We start from the raw sequence: 19,992 nt of genomic DNA, 5'->3' as shown, positions 1-19,992 counted from the left end.
GGACATGAATAAAAAAATTTGGGAAAAGAGATAGTTGAGGGTTCGTTGCCTGACTGACTAGAGAAATGAAGATGATTTGAAACAATCCAGCATTTCTATTAGAAGACTCTATTGCGTAATGATTCTACTTTGGTTAATGAGTAGATTTGATGTTAAAATTTGAAATTAATAGTGATATATTTTTACAAAATACTAATGACATGTTACTGGTTGCAAGTATAATTTACGTGCTTTCAAAACAATTCATGCATGGGTGATGGGGTTGTCTCGAGTAGATTATATTTTTTTTGTATGGGTGTTGGGTTGTGTTATATTCTTTCCACATAGTTAACAGGGGGTTTGAGGGGTACCTGTAACCCCACTTTGTGGGGTCCGGGGCAGCGCCCCAGAAAATTTTGATTTTGGACCCTATGTTAGGTTGGGCGGACCCACCTATGGTTTTGTGCATGATTTTCGCACATGTTTTTTGGACGCGATGGTTTTTCGGTCCATGGTTTTGGACGCAATGGTTTTTTGGTCCATGGTATTGGATGCGATGGTTTTCGGTCCATGGTATTGGATGCTTCAGCATGTATAAATATGTATTATAACATTGAAAGGAACATAATGAAAAATCAAGTTGGTAGTCTCGGTTTTAGGATCCAGTGGGAAAATCTCTGTGTATATGTGTTTTATGTGTTATGCTCTTGCATTGTTTATTTTTCTGTGTTTTAGAATTCATATGCAAGTAATTTATGTACGGGGTTAAAGCCTACAATGGGTTGGATAATGTACCTAACACCACTCACTAGCATTCTAATTTTGGTTTAGGTTTGAAGTTGTTAAGCACCTTCATTTTGAATTTTCACATTGACATAAGGGTGGGCCATGGATATACTATTGCATCCACTAAAATATCATCATGGATTGATGGTTAGGAGCTATCTAAAGAAACTATTTAGGATGGAATAATGGAACCCAAAATGTGAGGAGTGGGTTACTGAATGGTTTATGGATGCATCCTCTATGGATGAATGGGATAGAAAAGGTAGTGGAGGGGGAAGACAATTGACCCACATGTGTTGTATTAATTATGGTGAAATCAATAATATGCTTTTTAATAATAAAGGTAAAAGAGATAAAAAAAGGTTTAAGTACTTTCAAAAATATTCTATTATGTTTTATTTTAACCATTTGTTTTAATAATAATAATTTACAAATTTAAATTATCTAAAAAAAAAGACAAATATATTTAATATATTTATTATGTCAATATTTACTTATTACAATAACCAAAATACTTCTCACAAAATTTTACAACCCCCTTTCTTCATAACAATGAAGTGGATTTGAGGAGGTACAAGAATTGTCTTGACTGGACTGAAGCATGGAAAAAACCCTAGATGGAAATGGAGTAACCCTAAAAACACCATGGGTGGTGCCCCTACCATGGTGGTTCTGACCCTACTGCCTGATAAATGACAGTCTAGTTTGGCTAGTCCACAAACATTGGAACGACATCGTCGCACCTCCAGTAATGTTTTTTTTTGGGGCACAGCTATAGTGGAACACCCGTTTACCTGACAGCAACTTCCTCGATCACGGGCAGCAACTAGCATGGAGGGGGCAGATAAATCAACAATCCCTCACTTCCTGGAGACCAACGAAACTTCCCATCATGTCGTGTCGCTCCCGAGCCATTCTTCTACTCCTCGGCGACCGCTATCATCCTCATGCTCTACACTTGGTCAATCTCAACCATTAACTGCCCATACCTCCATTTTACACCTTGAAGACGACCTTGGATTGGACTACCCCCCACTCTCCCCTGTGACCCTGAATCTGCTTAGTTCCTGGTTGCAAGCATTGCCATCCTTTGACGTGTCGCTCCCTCAGTTACCTCTTGTCTTTGCTCCACCCAGGTTCGCACCCATCCCTGGTTCGTGACCTGAAACCGTTATTCCAAAATGTCACCCCCCGGATGCTCATCAAATCCTATTGTACATAGCCCTAACCCTAACACTCCTATATGTTTTGACTACTTTAGCTCCCACATTCCAACCCCCAAATCCACCCCTTCCATCCCGCAGATAGTAGACCAAGGAATCTGTCGATTACTGAAGGACTTCCCGATGGCTAGATGCTCAGACAAGCAAAAGAAAGGCAGGTGCCTTAGGGTTGGAGACAAAGAAATTAAGCTCGCCCTAGGAGAGGAACTTATGATGGGTGAAGTGGACAACACTGCCAAGAAGGTACTGGTTGGGCACATCTGAGGGAGGAATTGCTTTGTAAAATGGCTGCAACTCTGGACTGATGAAATCTAGGTCTCCCTCCTCAAAGAACTTCCCATCATCTATGTTCTGACAAGGGGCTGGTTCGCCCTTCGATTCCACTGGGAGGAATACACAGACTGGATCCTTTCCAGATTTTGGCATATAAAGTTAGTGCAAGTTTTGCTGAAGCGTTGGGATCCCTTGTTCGATCCTAAGTGAGAATAGCTAGGGGCTGGTCCTATATGGGTTCAGCTGCTGGGCCTCCCTCTGCAATACTAGACCCCCACAATATTCAAGAGAATAGGTGATGCCTTGGGTACCTACCTAGATCATGATCAATCCTTTGAATCAACAGGGATCATGACCATGGCACGAATTCTGGTGCATCTGGATACTAGGGCAGGTCTAGAGGAGAAGATTACCCTGCTCTGGAGACATTTCGCTCGCATGCAAATCCTAGACTATGACGGGGTGCCTTTTAGGTGTCGACACTGTCCCATGGTTGGACACCTTTACAAGGACTGTCCCCGGCTCATGAATTTAGTCTCGGCTGCTATGGGTTCGACGCATAGGCATTCAGAAGAGCCTATAGTGGATGTGCAACCCCGAGATCTAGATCGTAGAAAGGAAGATGCTTGGAACACTGTCTAAACCTCCAGTGCCTCCCAGATGCTACCTCCATTTCCTCCTAAGACCAGATCCAGATCTGCGGTGGAAGCAACTCTGTCTTCAGGTACTATCTCTACTCCCTACTCCTCTATCCTTCAATTTGATCAATTATTTGTCTCTATGGTATCACTTCCTCCTTCCACTTGTTTTAATTCGGTGCCCATTACTTGCTCCTTTATTCAACCACAACCTATTTTCTCCACTACCCCTCCACTGATATCTGGGCTAGTCGACCCCCCTTCATCTGAACATTCTCCTGTGAGCCTTCATGCCTATAACCTTTGGTCCCACAGGCCATCCACACCTGATTCTCTAGGACTGGGTCTCATCCATGCTCCCTCCGACCATAAGCCTCCTAGAGGGCGACCCTCCAAACTAGCCAAAGCTATAAAAATCGTTGGGGATGACGTTGCCCAGGGCCATAAAAAAATAATTGATTGGGTGCTTAGAGCAGCAGACACCCCTTCCATGGTTTCCCATTGTAATGGATCTCCTTCAATTGCAGGGGCCTGACGAGCCCCTAAAAGAAACTGGCCCTTAAGAGACTCATAAACTGTGAACCCTGTGACATAATCTTCCTACAAGAAACTTTGGGGCCCTCAGACTAGACTGTTAAAATTCTCCTGAGTATTTTGCCTAGATGGCACTTTCAAGCCATGGATGCAGCTGGCAAATCTGGGGGTCTTTCCCTTGGGATAAATCCCCAGACCATAAGAGTGATCGCTTCTTGGGGAGGCCTCGGCTTCCTTGGCATGGATCTCTTCACTGTAGCTCTGGGCAAATAGATCCGTATCATTAATATTTATGCTCACTATCAAAATAGGCTAGATTTCTAGAATCAATTTCTAGATGGGCCATTGATCAACCCCACCGCTATTTTGGGAGGTGACCTTAACTTCTCCATTTTCCACAAAGAATCATGGGGCCATCACTCTCAACTTGATCCTCTTTCGGATCAGTTGAGCTCTTTGTTTGATCAGAGAGGCCTCATTGACGTCCCTATGAATAAGAACATGCCAACCTGGCATAACAGAAGAACTGGAGAGGATGCGATAGGGAGAAGACTGGACCTCTTATTGATCCATGAAGATCTATTGATAACTTTCACCAACTACAAACAATGGGTGGGCTTAGGAGGCATATTTGATCACTTACCTATATACTTGGAATTGGCGGATGACACAACTAAGCCTCAGGGCCCATCCTGGCTAAAGGACCCTAACTATCTCAAGATGGTCATGGATTTCTGGAATTCGCACCCCCTCCCTACTAAGAGGTGGAAGGTTGTTGGGTTTTGCAATAACCTATACCAGCCTAAATGTCTCTCGATTGACTGGGCCAAGCAGAAGAAATCCAAGGAGGATCGGGCCATATCTGAATTAGAATCCATGATAGCCAATATCACGGATGAACAGGGCAGGGGTTATAACACCATAGAATCCAAATTGTAGCTAGTGGAGGTAGAATCTCAGAGAGCTAAGATACTTCTGGCCTGGGAGGAAACTTGGAGACTCGGGAGCAAGGCCACCTAGTTACAAGCAGGGGATGGCAACACAAAATTCTTCCATAAGTTTGCAAATGGAAGGAAGGCCAGCAACACGATTTGGCAACTCCCATTAGATGATGGAGTGCTAGCTAACACACATGCTCTGCTATCTAACTTAGGCATCTCGCATTTCAAAAAGCTGTTCAAATCCCTTCCTGGTGCTACACTACATGATATTATCAATATTGTTGGTCACTTCCCTAGGTTCATGGAACTAGAAAGAATGGAGGATCTCACTAAACCTATGACTTTGGGGGAATTGGAAAGCACCCTCAAATGGTTCAAAAGAGATAGAAGCCTGGGTCTGAATGGTTGTCCAGTGGAGTTCTACTTTACTTTTTTCGACACTCTTGGACATGACCTTCTTGTTGTGGTAGAAGAATGCCGAGTCCAGGGCAGATTACATGAACCCATTAACTCCACATTCATTGCCCTTATTCCCAAATCAGACTCCCCCCTATCATTTAATGACTTCAGGCCTATTTCCATTTGCAATTGCCTCTACAAGATCATCACCAAGATCATAACAAACCACATTAAACATATCCTATCGAAGCATATTCCCTAGAACAGTTTTCCTTCTTATAAAACTGGCAAATCCATGAGACCATTGGAACTGCACAAGAGGCTCTTCACTCCATCAAGCTGAAAAACATAAAGGGAATGATGCTTAAAATTGATCTCTCCAAGGCTCTTGATAAGGTTAGCTGGCTATATCTCAGGATGTTACTTACCCACTTGGGTTTCCCTCTAACCTTCATCCGATGGATCATGTGCTGCATTACTTCGATCTCCTTTTCCATCCTTATCAACGGTTTAGCCTCCCACTCCTTCCGGGCCGAGAGGAGACTCAAACAAGGATGTCCTCTTTCCCCCCTCCTTTTCCTCCTGGTTATGGAAGGTCTCAGCAGAAGGGTTGCCTCGAAGAAGGTTGATGGGAACCTCAAGGGACTAAAAATTATAGATCAATGCTCTCTAATAAACCTTCTCATTGTAGACAACATCCTTATATTCTTGGATGGTGGAATTCAAGACATAATCACCTTCATAGGGATTCTGAGACTTTTTAGTTCGACCACCGAGATGGAATGCAATCAGACTAAATCTAGCATATCCCTTTCTAGATGCACTCAATAGGAAACCATCCTTGCTCTACAAACTTCCCCTTCCAAATTCAAGCCCTTAAGGATGGGCTGAAGTATTTGGGATTCATGATAAAACCAAATGGATACAAAATAGCAGATTGGATCTAGTTGATCTCTAAGATCGAAACAGACTCAATCTCTAGATCCACAGGCTACTATCCAGAGCTGGTAGGTTGGTACTTATTAAATTGGTCCTAGAAGCCACACTAGTTTACTAGATGTCGTTGGACTAGATTCTGCAAGGAATCATTCATAGGATCTAGAGAATTTGCTACAGCTTCTTATGGAAAGGAAACAAAGATGGGAGGTTATATGCTTGGGTAAAATGGAGCAGCATCGCCCTGCCCAAAAAGTGGGGCAGGTGGGGATTAAAAAATTTATCTGCCTTCGCCCAGGCTCTTGGAGTGAAACTAGGCTAGATGCCCCTGAAACAAAGGAGCTTGTGGACTGAAGTAATCTTCTTCAAATACATTTGGCCGACTACATTGTCGAATTGGATAAGACTACCTATCTGGAACCGAAAGAACATATTGATCATCTGGAGGGTTGTTCTGAACACCCTTCGTACTATAAGAAAGGGACTCACTTGGCAAATTGGTAATGGTGAGGAAGCCTGCATCGGTATAGATCCATGGATTGATCTGGGAATTCACATCTCCTTCCACGGGTCCTGATATACTTTCTAAATCAAAGAGAAATCTTCTCCATTGCTCAGATTGGTGACCCACAAAACACTTCTGTTTTTAAACAAGATTGGTTATCAGGGGCAACTTTAGACATCCCAGATAGATGGCACTGGGTCTGGGGGACATACTTGCGTGCTTTATCTGAATCTCATGTCAGATTAAGGGATGAGCATGATGAGCTACAGAATGGGAAATACTCCCCAAAGGCAGGTTACATAATAATTCATGCAAGGCACAAACCATAAGTACTAGAGAACTGGTGGCGAGACCTATGGAAACTTCAGAGCCCTCCCTGAACTAGACTACTAATTTGGAGCATTATTACTGATAAAATTCCAACGGGCAATAGCCTCAGAAAGCGGGCTTTCCCTAGACCAACTTGGTGCGTGCTCTACAAGAATGAGGAGGAATCCTCCAATCACCTCTTCCTTACCTATCTGACAACTCAGAATGTCTGGACTCATGTCCTACATATCCTTAAGATAGCTCATACATGGACTGGGGAAAATATATTCATAGCCTAGAACTAGTGGAACAATGTTTCGCCCCTGAAAACAAGGAACCTACTGTTGATTGTGTGCTGGCACATTTGGATCAGTAGGAACAACAATATTTTCCATGGGAAATATATCAATTGGGCCCTGATCATCCCAAATATTTGCACGAGCTATCTTGAGATCTCGCAAGAGCCACCGAACATCAGGACAAGGCACATTACACCAGAAACCATTGATAGAAGGAATCCCTGGGCATACTTTGATGGTGGTGCCTAAGAACAGGGGTGCGGTGGTGGCATCATCCTACACAAATCAGATTCTCACTATTTCCATGTCAGTTTGGGGCTGGGTGTCGACACTAATAACTATGCGAAACTTATGACCCTCTGCCATTTATTGCACTTTGCCATATCCAAAAACTATCGACATCTGCAAATTTTTGGAGAGTCAAAGATGGTCATAAATTGGTTCAATCACACATACACATGTTATGCTTACACGCTCAGAACAATATTGGATGATGTATTATATATAAAATCACAATTTGACTTGGTTTCTTACACTCATATATACAGGGAACGCAATGCAGCCGCTGACAAGTTATAGAAAGAGGCAATGAATCATCCTCGAGGAGAATGGTTAATCAGAGAACACACTCAGGCATAGGTCTACCAGTACTACCACAGACCTTACATAGACCAAGTTTTCCAGAGGGCAAATGAGCCCTAGTTACAATCTTTTTGTTATATATTTTTGCACAACTATCTGAATATGTAAATATATAAGTATTTGAACATCTTTTTGTTTAGATAATCTTCGGCAAAATCACATAACCAATCTTTTGTCGATGCGTTTTGAACCAACCAGTGTGGTTCATCGTCAGGACAAGTTGAATCAGCCTACTCGAACAGGGGTTTTTTGCAAATTTTGATACAGGTTTCTACAACTCTATATTGCTAACTAAGGTCAACTTACTGCATATGCCACGGGCATTTACAACATGTAGTTTTCTTGATAATGAAAATTAAGATTTTTCTTTCTGGGAAAAAAAGATTACTTATTACAATAAACACCAAATTTAAATCTTTTAACCACATCAATTAGAATCATCTTTCTACTTTCTAAATGTTCAATTAAAACTAGCATACATCGTAATAAATTTTATACCTTTATTAATATTTTATTTTTACTTTATTAATTATAAAATGAGTTTCATGAGTTTCTTCATCTGTGCAATTTCCTAAAAATGCAATATTATATATAAAATTAGATAAATTAAAAATAGTTATAAATCACTTCAAATAAGATTTAAAATTATCTTAAATATATCACAAATTTTAAGACATTTAATCATTATAACATATAGATAAGGTAATGTATATACATTCATGTCACAAATTATAGCATCTCGTAACTTTTTTTATTCTTATTTCTAATTCCTAATAATAATAAAAGGTGAAAGAAGAAAAACTAAGTGAAAGTCAAATAAATATTCATTTTATTTCTTAAAATTGAATAAATAAAATACTTTAAATATTTTCATTTATTAATTTTTATTTTATTTTTATAATTATCATTAGAGTATTTAAAATAAACTGATTCAAAAACAAAGGTAAACGAATTGAACATATTACCACATAAATAATTTACACAATTAACCTTTACGAATAGCTAGAACGCTTAATAAAATTCTTTATGTATGCCTTACTGTATTCACTCATCCGAAATGCTATATTCTGAGCTTCCATCCTTAATCCATTTTCCCACCACCTTTCCAACTTAACGTGAAAATGCTTTCATTTTTTTCATCACTGCACTGTGGTTTCTCTATGACTTCCCAATCATCATCTAAATCATCACGACCAGCTTCTAAATCTTCGTCATTAATAACTTCGAAATCCAATATTTCGATGTACGACTCTTTTAAAGAGATGTCAGCGCTACCCTTACATATAATGGAATTCACGGATTCTTCGGGTTCAATTTTTTCACCATGTACAACCATGTCTCCTGATTTCTTTTTCGATTTCCTTGCACCTAAGTTCACGCCCTGCATACAGTAAATTTGATTGATATACGACAAATACATTAAGAACTTTGTCTAGTTACTTGTATAAAAATTCGAATTATAAAACGTCAGTCGACATGCCAGATTGTAACAATAATTCATCTTTCAAATTGAAACAGCACAAAATTTCAGAGATGTAGACGATTTACCGGAGGTTTGACAGTTGTCGCTGAACATTCCATCTCGTTAAACCTTGTCAGCTTTCCATTTATAGACATAGATGAATATTTTCGGCATATTTTTCCGGCTTGGCACATGGTGGCTGTTGATTCTTGTGGGCTATCTGGGAATTTTCCGCCCTTTGGGACCTCTAGTGGATGAAGTTGAATGCATATAAATGTTTCGCTGGCATCTTGTTGACAGGGCACATTCGAGGAGATTCATAAAGACTGGTATTTTGGGACCGTGTGGAGGCTAGTGATATAATGAAGAATAGTTCTTTGATCATAGCGGGAGACTTCAATGCTGGGGAAAAGTATAGGCGGGACCCTTTGGCTGATAGATTGCAAACTCCTTTCGCAGAAAACCATGCGACGAATATTCATCCCAATCCTATTTCTCCCACTTGGCATAATGGCAGAACAGAAGATCACATTGGGAAAAGATTGGACCGTGGTTGAGCAATTGGAGAATTTGTGGTCCTAGGTGGATAGGACTTTCATTTTGGATCACCTCCCCATTGTATTACAATGGCGGACCGTACAAGTTCGCCTTGGCATTCCCTTCAAATTCAATCGAATACGGCTAGAGGATGAAGATTTTAACAAATTGATTACTACATCATGGAATATGGTGGTTTCAGAGCCGGGGACATCCTCCATGCACCACATCACTGAGAAACTACAATTTCTCAAGAGTTGGGTCCAAATATGGGAACAACTTACAAACAAATCTCTCTACACAGAATTGAAGGCTATTGTTGCGGAGATTGATTATCTTGGTAGGAATTGGACAAAGGTGCCCCTTCCCTATCACTATTAGAGCGGTTGAAGGCATTGGAGGGCAGAAAAATACATATTTTACGGATCTAGGAAACCACTTGGTGTTTGAAAAGTTGGGCATTATGCTTAAGTGAGAAGGACAGGAATACCCGCTTCTTTCATAGATACGCAAACCAAAGGAGAAACATTAATACTCTGTTTTCACTACAAATGAGATACAAGAGGAAGCAGTACTTTTTTTAGATTCTTTTTACAGGGAAAGATCTCAGGTTAATATTGAGGACTAAATTTGGCGGTCAGAGAACTATCCTCTCATGTTTGATGAGGAACAAAATGAGGCATTATTCATACCTATTGAGTTGGATGAAGTACAAAGGGTCTTGAAATCCTTTGCTAAGGAGAAATGTCCTAGCCTTGATGGCTGGACTGTAGAGATTTTCCTTCATTTCTTCGATTTGTTGGGGCAGGGGCTCCTGAATATGGTTGAAGAATCCAGGTCCAATGGAAATGTTACATGAGCCATAAATTCAACCTTTATTTCTCTAATTATGAAGTCTACAACTCCTGCCACCTTTTTGGACTTCAAACCTATTTGGCTTTGTGATATTTCATACAAATTTATCTCTAAAATCATAACGGAGCACTTGAATTTTTCTCTCTCGACCTATATCACTCAAGAACAATACGATTTCCTGCATAACCATTTGATACATGATGTTGTGGCCACTTCATAGGAATATTTTCATTCCATTCATACGAGGAAAATGGAGGCATTGGTCATGAAGGTGGATTTGCAGAAAGCATACGATTGTGTTGACTAGAAATCCCTGTGTCTCATATTGATGAATATTAGACTGGAAATGTACAATGTTGAATGGATTATGGCATGTGTTATTTTGGTTCATTTATCGATTCTGATTAATGGATATCGTTCCCATTTTTTCCATGTGAAAAGGGGATTGCGGTAGGGATGCTCACTTTCACGCCTACTCTTTATTCTAGTTATGGATGATACTCTTTATTTTGGTTATGGACAGGCTAAGCCTTAAAATCAAAGAGGCTAGATCATTAGGTCTTTTCCGTGGCACTAATCTAGGTATGTACGCTGATATCTTCCACAACGTTTTTGTTGGTGACATACTCACTTTCGGGATGGTAACCAGATCTCAGTGGCAAACATTACATTATATCTTTATGAGATTTGGAGAGGCATCTGGGTTGATGGTAAATGGTGGCAAATTAATTTTCCTTTTCTCTAGCAGAGACCGCGAGGTGATTGATTTTATTGCTAGTATATTTGGTGTTGCAACAAAGCCCCTGTGTGAGGGCTTCACATATTTGGGATACCGACTCAAGCCTAATAATTACAGGTCTACGGTCTAGCTATGGTTACTGGATAAATTCTACCACAAACTATATGGTTGGTCACATAGATGGCTTACCCTGGGGGAGATACACCCTTGGATAGGCGGTTCTTTAGAAAATCTTGGTTTACTGGGAAAATTTATATATTCTTCGTACAACTATTATTTCCAAAATTCATAGTATTATGGCACATTTCATTTGGGCTGCCAACAGGGAGGGAAGAAAATTCCATTTCATCAAATCGGATAAGATCACCATCCTGAAGGAATATGGTGGATGGGGGATTCTGGACGTGAAAGTATTTGGATGGGCCCTTTTGATAAAATCCTTATTGCATGCTTTATTTCAGGAGGTTGTCTCGAGGGGCATCATTCGAGTGAAGTACATGAAGTACAAGAATGTTCCAGATTGGATCAGGGATCGTACCATTGGTATAAAATTTGGCTCTTATATCTGGTCGAGTTTCCATAAAATAAAATTTTTCTTTCTCTAGCGGCTCTGTTGGTCATTTGGAAAAGGGAATCGCTTACTTATTGGTTTAGATAATATAATGGTTGTAAATCCTGCTACTGGCCTCTCGACGGACATCATAGACGGACTACATGCCAGGGGATACTTCTACTTGGAACATGTCATTCAATGCTTTCATGGGATGTTTCCTATTTGGAAGAAGGCCATGGATATTAGATTGGTTTGACACAGACCTGATGTTTGGGATAACCACATTTTGGAACTCAAAAGAGCAGGTTTTTGCTACACAGAGATAGGCGACTACATCACATGGGGTGGAATTTTCCATTAGGGAATGATGGAGGTGGCAGAAACTTACAGGTACATTCTGTGTTCAAAAATCTGTTTAAATAATACTTGCTAGTTCGAGAAAAATCTCGAAACTGAATGTCCCTGTTAAGATCATTCTCTTCACCTGGTTGGTATGGCACGACAAAACACTGACTTAGGAGAACTTGCAAAAGATGGGTATTCATGGGCCTGGTTGGTGCTCGCTATGTAAAAATTCATCTGAGACAATTCTACATCTTCTATTGGAGTGCTCGATTTCATTACAGGGATGGCACTGGACATTAATTATTTTCAACTTCCTTTTACATTGAATAATGTCTTTCCTAGTGGAGCGAGAGGGAGGGAATACTCCAGCCTATTCTTCTCTACATCTTCTAGGAAATATGGTGCACCAGGAACATATACATTTTTACGGTATTCCTATCAACACACATAAGATTTGTACCAACGTCCGGACTTGGATTGGCACACACTATATAAACATGCACAAGGATAAATATTTAAGTTTCCGTCACATTCATCCTTGTATCCAATTTCCTGCAGGGTACTTTCAAGATGTTGCACAAGAAGGTATATGAGGTTGTGGTGCATGGCCTAGGATCTACAACAAGAAACAATGTAGAATATCCTGGCACAAATGTGAGGGTTGTGATCTTGGCCTTATGGGGTCTTCTTTGGTGTGCAAAGGAACTCTCTATGGATACTATCCACATATATGGGGACTCCAAGTCCTCATTGATGGTGGGATGGGGAAAATTTCATTTTCTCCTCCTCACCTTAAGGGTTGGCTCAACCACATACACAATCATTTATATGTAAAATAACTCCATGGAAAGTTTTTCAAATTATGGATAAGTGGGCAAAGTTTTTAATGGTAATGGGCATAGTAATGTGATTCTGTTTAGAAAAATATGATTATTTTAAGTTATTGTTTGGGTGAATTTGAATTTAGAAAGGACTTTTTTACCAAAAAAAAATAGGTTAAAGTAGACATGATTTTTTTTTTTTAAATCCCGGATAATTAAGGGAGTTATTTGTGAGATAAGGGGATATTTTGTTTGAAATGTAGTTATAGAGAATTATAAAATATAAGTCTTATGGACTATATTAAGACAATGTGAATTTATTATATCATTTTTAAGCTAAATTAATATATAAATAGTTAATATAATAGTGGATATTATTAATATATTTATTTTTCCATATTTTTTTGACATGATATTAGTCTAAACATTCATCAAGATTATAATTATACTATTTCTTGTTGATAGCTAACCAAAGAGATTTTCATCTAACTTGCTTGTACTTGCAAGTTAGTGTACATTAATATGTAATAATTTTGGATATATGATGATGTGATATGGCACCATGCTCTGTGTGTGTGCATGCTTGCACTTGTACTTGTCAGTTGGTGTACATTAATATGCAATCATTTTAAATATATGATGATGTGATATAGCACCATGTTTGGTGTGTGTGTGCATGTGTTTCGTTTTGGATATATGATTATGTGATATGGCACCATGTTATGTGTCTGTGCCATTTTGCATATATGATGATGTGATGTGGCAAGATGCATTGTGTGTGTTGTGTGTGAAAGTGTTAGATCAGTTTTTGGTGTTTCATATAATCAAATTTATTTTTCCTTACAATAGTGGGGGTTCTCCCACACCCAATTAGCAAAGCACAAGTCTATGAATTTCAACATTGAAGCATTAGCTTGGCACATGGCCAATTATCCTTTCTTAATATATTATATTTCAATTAGGACCTTATGTTATCCTTGTGCCAAATTTTACATGAGAAGGGAATGCCATATATAGAGAGACTATCTTCATGGGCCAAGTATATGAGAGGTGTCACATGGAGAGATGTTATCTTTATGGGAAATGTGTAGGAGAGGTCGATGATTTAAACTCAAAGCTCCAATATTTTGGCGCTCAATGTAAGGTTTAGATAATGATATGCTTCCTTGAGATATAAATTTATGGAATTTCACAATTATTTCAATCCTAATAAAAAGGTTATATCCATAGGGTTCATTTTATTCTCTGAATCTAAATCTATGTGATTATAGTTAAAACACTTTTAGAAAAAATACTAGAGGCAAGAGAGGTAAGTGAGATCATAAACTACCTACAAGAGATGTTATCCTAGGATCATGGAAAATAAATAGAAAAGAGTAAGATGATCTTAAAGAAAAATTGATTATCTTTATTCACCCTGCTAAGTGGCATTTTGTAACTTTACATTGTGTTTGCATGTTTCTTAGTATATTCATGCATGCATGTAGGTTGAAGGGTATAAGAAATACTAAAAAATGCAAATAACTAATGTAATAGATAAAAGAATAAAATCAAAGATAAAACAATAAATGCTTGCAATTCAAGAGCTACAAGATGCAACTATTTATCTAACTATCTAGATGGTGGCTAGGCTAAAGGTTTGTAGGGTGTCATTGGTAAAGCTTACCCCTTTTTTGTATAGCTTCCTACATCATATAGGTTCCTCCTCATTCAGTTTTAAAGTGTCCTTACTTTCCTCCTAAGTTAGGAGTAATGTTGTAGAAGAGAAATGTATTATGTTGATGTGTAAAAGGTCATCTTGTTGGAAAATAAGCCATGGTGAAGATTATCAATTCTTGTTTTCCTCTAATTCTTAACATTGAAGATCACTCTCCATCTCCACTTGAGTCGGGCTTCTAGAAAAATTAACCTGAGTTGTATAAGGATGTCATTAGTTTGACCATTTGAAATCTTCATGACATGGAGATTTTATGATATCTTTTCCACTTAAAACATAATTACAATAATATTGAATTGCCTTAAACTTTAAGTTTCCTTATTCTTTGATTTGACTTCGGCAAAAATCCAAAGTTATATTTGACTTCCTCTTGAATTTTTTTGAAATGAAAGTATGTTTATCCAATACAAATTCCTCTCGCACATTCCTCTTAATGACGATTTTATGATCCATAAAATTTCATTATAAGATTTATCTTGCTATATCCGACAAATGATGGGGAACAATTCTAATTCAAATTCACACACACACACACACGCACATATATATATGAACAAACACATTTTCACTTTCACTTCTAAAACATGTGCCTCCTCTTCTCATTGTCTCATTTTTTTCTTGTGAATGTTGATCCTTTCTAATTGTCAGTTTCTTCATATAATTAAAACAAATGACTAAAACATCTTTCTTGTAATGGCCATGGCTACCTCCCTCATAAGGTACACATAGTTAGTCGAATTTTGAACCAACAACATCAAAAATAGTTCTTTAAGAATGCACTCTATTGTCAATTGGTCCACACCATGGGGGTTTAACTTACCATTTTAGAGACAAATTATTTGAGTGATTATCTGAAAACATCATCCAACAATAACTTCATTCCTAACAACTTGACATTGTTACATAACTAATTTTATAATAGAATATTTCTTGACTTACATATATATATATACTAGCATATATCCATCTAAACTTAGATTTATCAAGTGGGAAGAGGGATCAAGTCACTTGAGATGATTTTTTTTTTTAGAGTGCAAAACATGACAAAAGGTTTTCACCTCTAAGGATAGTATCCTCACTCTTGACACATGAAACACCAAGGTTTAGATGGATTTAGGTTGGCAGGTGGGAAAAATAATGCTACTAGATTGTGATATTCTATTTGTAATTGAAATATGGAAAAATAGAAATATAAACACGAAAAAGAATAAATAGATGTACTTACACACCTTTTAGGACATTATATGAAAAAAGAAAAGTAGATAATCAAATTGTCTTCTTGAATTTATAACTTTTATTATGTAAAAAATGTGCAATTAAAACTAAATGGTGCTTTTCTCAGATTGGTATGTTAATTTTTCTCTTGAAAAAAAATCATATGTTTGCATTGGGCCCCACATTTGGTATGTAAACGATAAATTCTCTTAAAACAAATTTGTATGGTTGAAGATAATGCATGGTTCTTGTGAAACATTTTTTTTTCACAATTTTTAATGTTGATTATATATATAAAAGAAATTTATTGAACCATTTAAATAATGAGTGCAAACTTTAGGCATTTGTATGAGGGTATTAACATGTGTGCGCACAATGTTGGTCTTCATATATACTAGTGCAGGTTCTTTTTAATTTTCAGAATAGGTCAATCAACCTAATGTTATAGAAGAAATAAAATACCTATGTTTTTTACCTATTTGAAATATATCCAAAAATTAAAAAATTAAAACAAAAAATAATTAATTTCTCAAAAATATATATATTTAGAATATGCACACAAATCTTAGTAAGTGTGGAATTTTATTACCAATGAAATCATGAAGGATATAGAGAAACATGATTGAAAGTTAAGAATTTATCAAACTAAATTTGATTTTGTTTATGCATGCAAAACTGCTATTTTTTTTAATCTAAATATAAAATGAAGGTGATTACCTCATTGATGGGCCTCTAAATTAGACATATATTAAGGCCCATGCCTTTAAATTAAAACATAAATTAAGGCTTATGACCATCCTCCAACGCATTAAACCTCTCTTTCTGCATTAGATAATTTATTTTTAACTTTAATATATTCATTAGGAAAGTTTATGAATAATTGGATATTTGTGCTTAATATTATTTATTTTTGTGGAATATCATGAGAATATTGGGAAGATTATGGAGATTTAAAGGAGGAAATAATTTAAGGACTTGTTCCCTACTATAGGAAGATCAATAATAAATAATAAATCAACAATATATTATGGAATTATGGCACAGATTGTGGAACTCCAATGATTGAGAAAATCTAGGAATGCATTCCACTAATCAAGGGACCAAATCCACTAATCAAGGGATTTTGGTAGGGAAAGCTTCCTCCATTCATGGGGAATGATTCCTAATCATTTTGTATAATTACCAAGTTGAATTTTTCTCTAGGGATAGATTTTCATTAGTGTTATTGTGGAGAGAGCTTGTATTTTGGCAGCTCCATTGTATTTTCTTGCAGGGATGTAATTCTATTGATGTAAATAATGAAGATTGGTATCATGTTCAACTTATAAATCTTGTTCTCCTCCATAAGTCTCTGAGTTTCCTCGGGCTTGGCCATCCTGGAACCTCAGAGCCCTTTTGTATAATTTTATTTCCTTCTTTTCACTTCTTATTCACATGCATCTCTAGTTTTTATTTCTTTCTATTTCTGCATTTAGTATTAATGATTTCTTGTTGTAGGATTGAGTTAAATGGCTGATGTAAGTTCTTTTGCAGGATCAAAAGCATTATTTCATCCTTGGAAAATATTTGGAAGTTCATAGTAATCATTGACCTGCTTGGATTAGTCTTCTTATTCCTAAATCTATATTGATGGACCTCCATTTTAGCAAAGAACAGTAAATTTCTGCTATTTTTTAGAGCATGCTAACAAGCTTCAATGGAGTTGGTTCCACTTGCATTAAATCACAAAACATTCTAGTTCATACCAAAAATTTCCCCATTGCATTTGCACTTGATTTGGTCAGGACTTTTTTAGATTTACTAGCTCATTAGTTCTCGAATTTCTAAATTTTCAACTAGTAATGTTTTTTCATTTTTTTGCATGGTTAAGAGAGGTCTTTTTGAGTGGTTCCACTTGGAATAGGGACCTAAGACAACATAGTTAATAAAAAAAAAATTCCCATCCAATTTGGATTTGATTTCCTTATTCATTAAACCCTCACCAATTCCATCATTTCACAAGGAAACTTCTCCAAGCTTTTTGAGCAAATCCATTCATCTCCCAACTTTGGTTTTGAGTTCTGAGTGATCCTAGGTGTTTTCTCACTCCATTACATCCACCAAACACCTTCCCTAAGCCTTCCATCACTTCCAACACCCATGTATTTTCTCTTGGCTGTATATTGTAGGTTTTTAGTACATCATGTAAACTTTTCTGTAGTGGCCTGTTTTGAAGCCAAATTGAGGGAAAACCTCCAAGAAGCCACACAAGGTCACCTAAGGGTCTCCCAAGCCTTCCAAACATCCACCATCATCTCCAAGCCACCTGCCACATCACCAAAAGAGATTAGCTTTCACACTCTCACATGAAAAAAGACAAAAATAAAAACGTATTTATTTTATTCATTTACATGCACAACAGTAGAAGGTTTGATGCTTTGAATCTGCATGCTTAGGATAGTAGGATTGCATACATGTTAACTTAGCATTCTTTTGAAGCAAATCCTCTTAGCAGTCAGTTAGGAAATGGTGTTTTAGCATTTGATTTCAGTCTCTTTCCTTGTACTTTCTTTCTTGAAATATGTTAAGGTTCCATTTCAAACATTTCATTCTCTACAATCAGTTTAGGATTTGGCTTCAACACATGCACTCCATTACATCATGACAAAAAAGGAAGGACACATTGTATGCCGCACATATAGTACCGATAGCTCTTAATTTTGTACGAACCCCGGGTTGATAATTAAAGTCGCTAGCCTTGGGAGTTGCAGCATTCTTGTTGCAATACCGAGGCTCATCACTAAACTACCAATTAATCAGAAAAATACCTCATTTTTTTGGAATTTAGTAACATGTGTACGATTTTATAACCCGCGCATTTATAAAATGTGCACGTATTTAAATAATCCACATACTTTCAATTAATGAAGATGAATTCAAATAAGTTGCACACATTTTTTTCCATATCTCGCCATTCATCCCAACTCTATTTATTGCCCCCCCTTATCCCCTTATTTTTCCCAATCCTTCCTCTTCTCTTTCTCTCTCCCCATCTCACACCCTTTCTCTTTCTATCTTCCTGTGCCTCCCTCCTTTATCCTCCTCCCTCCCTCTCTCTCTTCCTCTACGACCCCTTATTTCTATTTCTTTCTATCTCTGAACCTCTTCTGAACTATCCTTTAATCCCTCTCTTACTTTCCTTATTCCCATAAACTCCCTATATTTTCCTTGCCCCATCACAGACACTCTTCCTGACCCTCCATTTATCTCTCTCCCTCTCTCTCTAATCCCCCCACCGCACCCCTCCCACCACATGTATTGCTCCTCTCTCTCTCTCTCTCACGCCCCTCCTCTCTCTATCTGCTTCCATATCCTTTTCTATTTGTTTATTTTCATTATCATTATTTTTGTCTCATTCTCCATCTCTCTACCCCCTTGTCTATGTTCTTTTCCCCATATCTCTCTCGCTCCCTTTCACTATTCCCCTTCTCTTTATTTACCTATTTCCTTCTCTCTCCCTTTCTCTCTTTGACACACACACACACTCTCTCTCTCTCTCTCTCTAACTGCCCTTTCCTTTTCCCTCTGTCTCCCTTTCTCTTGATATATTTATCCCTCCTTCCCATTCTCTCTCCCTCCTCCCACTCCACCTTTTCCATACATTTTTCTATATCCCTATCCCTTTCTCTCTTTATAATTATGTCTCCCTCATATACGACCCCCCTTTCTCTATAATTCCTAAGCTCCACCACTCTCCATCACTATCTACATACATATCTCTCTCTCCAAAGCCCCCACTCCATAATTGTCTCTCTCACCCTATTCCTTTCTCTCTCTTTATATCCCTATGTTTCCCTCATGTCTCTCTCACTCTACCCTCTCTCTCACCCTTTCCCTATACCTTCATCTCTCTCACTCTCCCTAATATATATATATATATATAGATAGATAGATAGATATATATATATATATATATATATATATATATATATATATATATATATATATATATATATATATATATATATATATATATATCCATTTCCCTATTCCCCTCCCTATTTTATTGTACTTATTTCTCACTTTTTAACTCTCTCTTGCATTCTTTCTCCTTCTTTCAATCCTCCTCACTATGTCCCTATATGTCCCTCTTTCTATCTCATTTCCCCTTACCATATTCTTTCATAATTATATCCTTCTCTTACTCTCCCTCTCTCTACCTCTCTATCCCCCTCTATAATGTTCCTAAATAGGAATTTAAGTGATAAATAAATTAAACAAACAATGCCACAGTGGAAAAGTAAA

This window comes from Pinus tabuliformis, chromosome 6 (genome assembly GCF_031772625.1).
Source record: "Pinus tabuliformis cultivar Carrire ecotype Pingquan chromosome 6, CPIR1, whole genome shotgun sequence".
NCBI lineage: Eukaryota > Viridiplantae > Streptophyta > Pinopsida > Pinales > Pinaceae > Pinus > Pinus tabuliformis.
This window is presented reverse-complemented; position numbering follows the sequence as displayed.